This window comes from Austrofundulus limnaeus, unplaced genomic scaffold (assembly GCF_001266775.1).
Source record: "Austrofundulus limnaeus strain Quisiro unplaced genomic scaffold, Austrofundulus_limnaeus-1.0 Scaffold152, whole genome shotgun sequence".
NCBI lineage: Eukaryota > Metazoa > Chordata > Actinopteri > Cyprinodontiformes > Rivulidae > Austrofundulus > Austrofundulus limnaeus.
Window position 1 is genome coordinate 345,512 of NW_013952554.1, and position 8,873 is coordinate 354,384.

The 8,873-nt window shown below is 42.1% G+C and overlaps 1 long non-coding RNA gene across 1 annotated transcript; it reads left to right on the plus strand.

Annotated features, from left to right (window-relative positions):
* The first annotated feature begins 4,491 nt into the window (after positions 1-4,491).
* Positions 4,492-8,319, plus strand: LOC106523314 (uncharacterized). The gene is made up of 3 exons (XR_001310883.1): positions 4,492-4,566; positions 4,667-4,779; positions 8,258-8,319. It is a non-coding gene; the product is annotated as an uncharacterized LOC106523314 (long non-coding RNA).
* Positions 8,320-8,873: the final 554 nt, after the last annotated feature.

The following is an 8,873-nucleotide window of genomic DNA, read 5'->3' on the forward strand; positions in this document are numbered from 1 at the left end:
CATCCATCCATCCATCCATCCATCCATCCATCCATCCATCCATCCATCCATCCATCCATCCATCCATCCATCCATCCATCCATCCATCCATCCATGTTTCTTTGAATGCTCGTCTCCACAGTCAGTGTGTTTTCTGGTTCTTCATATCCAAGCCTGTTTCTGTAAGAACTTTTTGCTGCCACTCCAGCGTCTTGTTCTGTTTTAATAAAGCCTTATTTTTGCCACATCACTAGACTATCAGTCATTCAGTTCTGCACCTGGGGTTCAACCTTTCAGCACGTTTCAATATTATACTCTATGTCTCCTTTAAGCAGTCTGAGAGAAAAGAACAGATTGGTAGGACTAAACATATCATTGTTCTGCATTATGTACAAATACACTGTATTTAATACCCTTACTGTTTCTGCCATCACCCAACAATAACACTTTTTTAAAGCATGTGCTACACTTCAAGGCACCTTCTTTTTTATGTCATCCACACCTTATTGCCTATAGTTTTGTAATAAGSTAAAGTCAGACTTCATCCTCATTAAGACTCTGTTCTGGAGAAGTGTGAATATGTATGGTTTAATAAGAGCACTGAATGAATAAAGTTGGTCTTAGTTCTTGCAGTGCAGAGGAGGTAATGGTGCTCAGGGTAACTGGGTAACTTTATAGACTGTATGAAGGTGTTTGTGCAGTAAAACTGTGCAAGATGACTATTTCTATCTTATTTGCTTAATATATGACCTGACCCAGTTTTTTAGTTTTAATCTTCTCCTCTCCTCTCCTCTCCTCTCCTCTCCTCTCCTCTCCTCTCCTCGCCTCTTGATTCCTACTGACCTCCAGTCTAGGTTTGTTAGATGTAGTCCAGGTCACAGCAGACACACAAACAATGGAAATATCAAAGCCAGCCCAAGGCCTTTACATTTGCTTTTCTGCTCCAGGTAATCACAGTGTGCAGATCAGTGCAGTGCACAGCTGAGGCCTTGTCCTCTTTTTGTTCCTCTGTGCAATTTTACTACTTTCAATTTTGCCATCGTGAGCAAATTTCAGGGTTTATTAACTCTTAATAAAGAGACGCTAAAATCCTAAACAGCTAATGAGGTTTTAGTAATTGAAAATGTGTCATAAGACTGATCATTTGTGCCTAAAGGAGAAGGTGGGAGCTTTAAAGTAAAGAACGTTGTGTGTTCATTAGACATGATCCTGGATGCATCTGGAAACAAAATATTTGTCAGCAAAACGGGCCAATTGTGTGAGACTGTGGCAGGCTGTGCAGCGTGAGGTTCTGAAGTGTATCAAGAGGCACAGCTGAGTGAGTCGAATAGTCTGTGGTCTATTGATAACTCGCGCCTGTTTTAAAATCCTGGCACAACAATGCAACTCGAGCCTTGTGCGCTTCACTGAACAACAATACTTTACCTCACTGGCAGCTTCGGTGAAATGATGACAAAAAAACAACAAGGGATCAGTTTTTTTTCCCTTTCCATCTGTCAATCCTGGTACTTTTTGATAAGGAAATTTATAAAGTTTATCCAGCAGTATCTTCTGGAATTTTACAAAGACAAAATCTTGAGTTTTAGTCCTATTAAACAGAACAAAACACACTATAAAACAAGCATAAAAGAAATCCACCTGTCTTATTTTTGTGTCTTTTCCTTTTCGCTCCCTGTTCCCACACATCCACCCTCACGCAGCACATTTCTCTCCCCTCGTTCCTCTCGATGTCTGTCTCAGAGTGCGTCTGAGCGCTGGTTGGCTGGGTTAGTAGCTGGGAGGTATGGTGGAGTGTAAGCGGTGTTGATGTGGATGGCCCCTGATCACAGGCCAGGGCCTGGCTGTTAAAAAGCAGCCTCTTTTGTGCGTCAGAGCCAGCATTGCCAGTCCTATTCCACCCCTGTCGCTGTGGGTGGGGAGGCATTTACCCACCGCATGCATTCACTCGACTGGCATGGCTTGATGCAGGGCTAAATGGCATTGTTACAGCGCGCCTCTGAGAAGTGTTGACAGGTCCATATGCTAATTTTAATGAATGCACGAGAAATGTGGGTTTTATTCACCTCAACTCAGCTGCAGAGCCCTATCTGCACCTAGACTAGCAAAGATAATTGCGGCAAACTCAAATGAGCTCATTAGAAAATGTATTGAATTTACACATTATTTCCAGTAGTTAAGCTGAGTTATTTTCCCTCAGGACTCAATTACATACTCATTTGTGACTCAGGTAAATGGCTGTCTATGTGTGACTTTTTCAACTGCAAAACTGTAGTCACTGAATAATTTGTAAGAAAGCTGTTTTACACGCACATCTATTGACATTCATTTGTGAGGATTTTAAATGGGGGAGGTGGTGTGCACTGCAGAGGAGATAACTACCCCCTTTTGTTTCTCCGTTCACTTCATTTGATTAACTCCTAACATTTCATTTACTCGCGGATTATACGAATGCGTGCTCATTTGTCTCCCTGTAATGTTTTTGTTCAAAACAACCGTGTTGTCTCTCTGACATGTGTATGTTTTTGCCAGTGAGTGTCTCGCTGAGCTTTAGCAAAAGTACAAGTGGAAGTTCTTTTCCACAGTGGAAAAATGGACATAACGGTCAAAGCAAACAAGACCTGGTGAGTCAGCGTTCAGTATTGGGTATTATATTGTCCTACAATGACCTAAAATGAACACGAACCATTCATGGGGTGACTCACTCCTCAAACCAGATCCTCCCTGAGCCACAATGAGAAGACTGTCAGAGGAGTGGACATGGCGTGGAAACTATGTGACAAAGAAGAGAGCCCAAAATTCAAGTGACTTGTCGAACAGTTGTTTGTTCTGTGTGGAAAGAGGCTGAATTGCTATAAAAAACAACAAAAATTTTGGGATGGGTAAGCAGAAGAGTTTCCGCAGGGCTTTGTACGGTTACTGGACTGCATGAACTTAAGTGACTCTGGCTTTTGGCAGAGTTCCCAGGAGCACATTGAAGACAGTTTCAGACAGTTGTAGTGGACTTCAGTGATCGAAGTGTGCCACTGATGTCCAGCATGCATGAGGTAATGTTCCATACTTCAGCTGTGATCTCATGATGACAGGACGAGTGGTACTCTGCAGGGAAACAATTGGACCGTCCTCGCAGAGTATATTCTGTACTTAGCTGGATAAAGGAGGACTCGTCATAAAGGTCATTCTTTAGATTCACAGTCGGTGTGTTCAAAGCACGTTGCTCCCTCCTAACTCTGCTGAGCCAGCMAGTTGTCATGTATGTAAAATTGAGTTATGTGTCGCTCTGTGCACCTCTGTGTTTTGATTTTATGATATCCCAGCGAGTGCTGGCAGTCTTCGCCCTCGGAGCGCCTGTGAGGGGAAATGGGCTGGGGCCCAGTGCTGCCGCGGCCCCGCAAGCCTTGGTCCAAACACATCCTCTGCACTCAGCTGTAAATATCACCAACAGCTGGTGGCACACTAGCTAGCCGTGCTTAAACAAATTCCTGGCGCGCATGTGGAGAAGCAAGGGGCCTGTTTTGCTTCCTCGTCAACAAAGTGGCCATAACCACAATCTGATACAAATCTGTGTATGGAATTAAGAAAATACATGTCTGGTCCAAGACGTCGGTTTTGCTAAGTCAAAATCCATGGCCACATAGCTACTAAATCACGTCCAAATAATCTCCTTTTGAAGATAAATTTGAGCAAAAAAGCAAAAGAAGGTCAAACTTTTTGGAAACCTGTTTGATCTGGCCCCATCTTTCTCTTCACATACACATGGCTCTGTTTAGCGAGATAGGATTCATCAAAGTCACCTTTTGAGCTCAGCCGCCCATCTAGTGCTCATGGTATCACACGTAATGACATTCAGTGTGGCCCAGATCACATTTATGATAGCATATTTGATACAGCTGTACTCTAGCGCAGAATAACACAGCCTAAAAGAATACACCCCCCCCTCTTTTTTTCAGTTTAAACACAATCTATTTTCCAGTGTAAATCACTTGTCAGTCAATTGCAAATGTAACTGCTGTGATCTGAAAGAGTGAGGTGGAGAGACAGAAAGAGGGAGAGTAAAGATTATCTTTTGGGCCATTTCACTGGCACCGTTGCGTGACAGAGACTGACAGCTCTTTCAGATGACTGACAGGTGTCCTTTGAAATGCCGGTGAAGCAGCTTCTGTTCAGACTGTTGAAATGCATATTTGGAGCTCTTATCATAAAGGCATGGATGGCCCAGATAGGTGCCGTTAACATTGCAAATGGCTCCAGAATTATTCATTGTCAGTGCTGCGGGAAAGAATGAGGAAAGGGGGTGTGGAGGTGTGCGTTTGTGAGAAGGGGGGCAGGTGGTGGTGGGAGGGTGAAGTTTGATTATTCTGCTCACACAATGGCAGGGTGCTTATTGATTCCTCTCCACCTTGGCAGCAGCATGTGCCGACTTCAGGCGCTAGCGGCGGGTGACACAGGTCTGGCCAAGTGTTAGAGCAAGATCATACGTCCGGGCCCCATTTTAATTTCTAATGCATTAATCTTTTCCTCACAGATCCTCTATGAATATTCCAGGGCTCCTTGTTTGTCAGGAAGGCTGTCTCGCTTTCATCTATTCAGGTGGTTTCATTCACTGTGAAAGCCAGCTAAATGGACCCGATCAGTCAATGACAACCCGGATACAATGGAGCCCCATAACACGTCCCTTTTCTCCTTTCAGGCTTCTGATAGACAACCCTGACACCTGCTCCCCGGGGACCCCCTCCGCCAAGTCACTGCACTGTTCCTTGAGAGACTTCCCTTACTTTATCAGCCCAGAAAGGATTGTCACAGGTGACTATATCTGCTGAGGTATGGAACTGCTCCCTCTGACCTGCCCTGGTGCCGGGCGGGTCGAGGCACCACGCAACACATCAGAGGAGGATTAAGGTGGCTTAAACGCTGTCATACAAGCAGATTTGGTGCTTCACACTTTCTAGAAATGTTACGCCTTTGTTCTCATCCATTAATTAGCATTGTCTTAAGTTCATTAGACCATCGCTTGTGTTGTTACTAATGAGGTTTAGACCACCTACACATGCCATGGCTTTGTAGTGCCTGACCTGACAAGGGTTCCTGTCCTTAGTATAATGACTTAGACACAGAGAGGGAGGGTGAAACTCACACTGATTAATGCCTAAAACTGTAAATAGAAAAAAATAATCTCCTATTTTTAAAAATAAAACCTAATATTATGTTTATAATCTTTTGATTCAGGCCTGAGTTGGATCCATTTTTTTCCCATTGCTCCAGGAGTTTAAAAGTTTCTGTACTTTTCTGCATGATGTTTCAGGGCGGTGCACTTGTGTTAAATCCAAATGAGCCTATCAGTCAAAGCTCCCTTTTCCATGGCTAAATGAGACTCCCAGGAACCCGTGTTCTAGAGCGGCGCTGCACGGCGCCATAACTCAACACCAAGCACACCCCAACAGTGGAAACTTAAAAGCTCATTGGCACATATGGATATTAGAAGTGTCAAGCTCAGTGATGTAGCTTAGGTGCCATTCATAATTATGATATCTGATTTAGGCTCAAAACGGACGCTCTAAAGGGAAAACGAGAAGAGAGCACCGATATTTTAATGGAGAGGAGACAGCCTTTTCCCTCAAGGAACATCTTCACTGACAGTGGCTGCTGGAAAATTGGGATTTATACTTCCTGTTTTCTATTAATATGGAGATGAATACAGGTGTTCCTGTGTCGTAAAATTAGTTTAGCTCTTGCATATTGCAATTATACGTGTTGAGAAGGAGAAAGGGAAAAAAAAAAGCAAAGCCCATGCATGTTCAGAGGCAAGAGAAAAGGTGAGGGAGATACCCAGATTTAAAAATGAACATAATAACACATAATTCTATCTTTCCCAGCGCCTTCGGCCTAGTTTGGCTGTTTTTGTCTGTCCTGGTGGTGGCTTAGCAGATGCAAACACTCTTTCTTGAGTTTGTCTCAGAGTAAATAAATAAATAAATAAATAAATAAATAAATAAATAAATAAATAAATAAAATTCAAACGTTTCTCCCCAAGTGTGAAGACTTGGAATGAGCATTAAAGCTCAAGAGAGGCATCTGAATATCCCTGCTGTCTGTGTGGATTGGTGAAGGACACTGGTGAATTTCCCAGCACTGTGAGGTGGGGCTGTACCATTTAAAATCCTGTTAATTATGCCTGAAACACTCAGGTCAAAAAAAAGGGGCAGAAATGGGAGCTATGCATTGCAGTGACCAAACAAATCCTGAGCAACACTCTTTGTACATATTAATAAAAACTGTAAAAAGAGAATATCTTAAATCCAAAAGCTTCTATTGACAACAGTCCCTTTTGTTGTGATACCACACTCTGAAGTTGTAACCAAGCAGAGATGCGTGAAGGACAAGGAAATTAGACCTCATGCCAAAACTGTTATTTAGCTGCAGAATAAAGAAAATTAGCAATAACAAAACCTAAAGGGATTACTGCAATGCAAATAAGTAAAACATTAGTTGCCTAAAATATATTTTAAAAAAATCAGCTTCTGCCCCCACAGTCATTCCAAAAGTGACTCTTCTCCTGCTCTGCGACTTAATCAGTATCAATGTAGTTTCAGTTTGAGTGCATTAGGAAGCAAAAGCAAAATGGATATTTCATAACAAGACATGAAAGCAACGGCATTCACCTGGCATTGGGCTAACTTTCTCCCCACAGCCAATCGAGTGGCTGTGGCATTGAGGCAAGACATTAATTCACTATGTCAACCTGTCCCCCTGGAATATTTATGATGCTAAATACATTTAATTAGGCACTAGGAGCTCTGATGGGAGAGAGAATGCACTGACAGTGGAGGGAGAGAGAGAGAGAGAGAGGGAGGGAGGAAAAAAAAGGATTTGGTTACCTCTAATGCTGATAGGCTGTTCATGCTGCACACTCATTCTCAGTGACAGAAAACCCAAACACACTGTAGAGAGAATACGAATTGCTCCAAATCATTCATGGCATGTCATTATATTGTTATCACAGCACCTTAAAGAGTACAGATGTTTACTGAGAAGGCATGCATGAGCAGGGATTATTAATTYGCTTATGCTGAGACTGCGGGAAAGATGCTAAAATACCAAATTAGACAGACTGCGACCAAGTGATTTATTCCACAAATAAAACCAAGAAAATGAATCTAGAGTTTGTATTACCCCCTAAAAAAAATGGGAGAAAGTCACAAAAAAAAAAAAAGGAAAAAAAAAAAAAAAAAAAAAAAAAAAAGACAGGCTCTGATGCATTGGCTGACAGCCTGGAGTAAAGTGAGACATCATGTCTGTGTGTGATAAAAACATGGCCCGAGTAAATAATAGTCAGTTTCCATCTTGACATCTGTCATCCGAGTGGAAATGGATGGGGAAATGACCAGCTCTCTATCGGCCGAGCTCGGGCCGTGTCGCTGGGCTGAATGATGCAAATAGAAGATAATATCAGTGCAACGCTGAATGGCATTACTCCAAATCTAATGTCATTAAAAGGGTGGGTATTAGCTCTGCTGTCTAGAGGTGCGGGTGTGGGCTGCTCCAGCTTGACTGACACACAGATTAAGTGCAGTGACAGGGAGCACAATAAAGTCATCAGAGAATGTGACATGTCAGTTAGGGGTGGGGGGGKGGGAATGAAGGGATGAATTGTCACTCTCTGTCAGAGCCCATCCTCTCTCTTATCCATGATGTCCCATACACCACCGTGGGAAAACGGGACGGCACGGCCACGTCAGACAAATATTTATTCAGGTAGAGGATAAGAATCCCCACTCAAGCGTTCCTCTTCGCCACATGTTTGTAAATTTGCTGCCAGAAGGGGAAGAGATGACGGACGAACAGCTAAAGTGTTTGAATTAGATTTTGAGAGCCATAGAGTTTGATCAATTATGGGATTTAGAAAAAAAAATAAAACAAACTGAGCTGTAATAAAGCTTAATTAAGTATATAAATAAAAATCTCAATACTTCATGCAGTCACATGCTGTACAAAATACAACAAAAAAATTGAAACTTTATCCTCGAAATGAAAAAATCGACACTGATTATTTGGAGCAAGGAACAAACATTTTACAATCATCCAAATGATAATACATCGTTTATCAGTGACCAAATAATTCATCCATTACCTACCTTTTTGTGTGAAGCTACATAAGTGCCTCAGTGTGTCTGGACACGGCAGCAGCTTAAAGACTGGAGAGTGTATTCAGTCTGGCCAAAAGATGGCAATGTTGCAGTGCTGAATACCAAATGAGTTCTCCTCTGCTTGGCCTCCCATACAGGCTGGTCACTGTCCTCCTCTGCAGCATTCTTCTCTCCAAACTAACCCAAAAATCCATCCACACGCTCACCGGGCTGAAGAACACAACCAAAGTTCTATCAGACAAGCGGACTGCAAAGACAAAGATTTCTGTAACAGGTGCAAGGAAATTGTCCACAATGCACTTTTTTAATGATAATTCAGAGCTGCTTAATTAGCTTTTTTTGGGCATTTCTTCTGCATGGTGAAAACTCTCCCTAATTCAGATAATCCAAAATTTTTAAACTAAACTTACCATTAATATTTTCTTCTAAAACACAAATCATTTTTACACAGCAACCTGTTTTCTTCTTCTTTTTTTAATTTTTTTGTTATTTTTTTGCTTTTCRTTATGCTTTTAAATAAAAGTACCTTAGCCCCCTGTGTCAGGTCCATACATTATGAAATAAAGTTTAGCCAGATTAAGAGCAATTTGCATTCGGGAGATTTTCTTTTGAGTGTTTCTCAGTACTTACAGACAGTAGGAAGGCATTTCAAAGCATTTGGTGCAGCCAAATAGACTCTCAGCAGGGCAGCAATTGTGCAGCTATTATAGCACTAAAATATGTGCCTCTGCAAATGGATTATGAACTTATGTC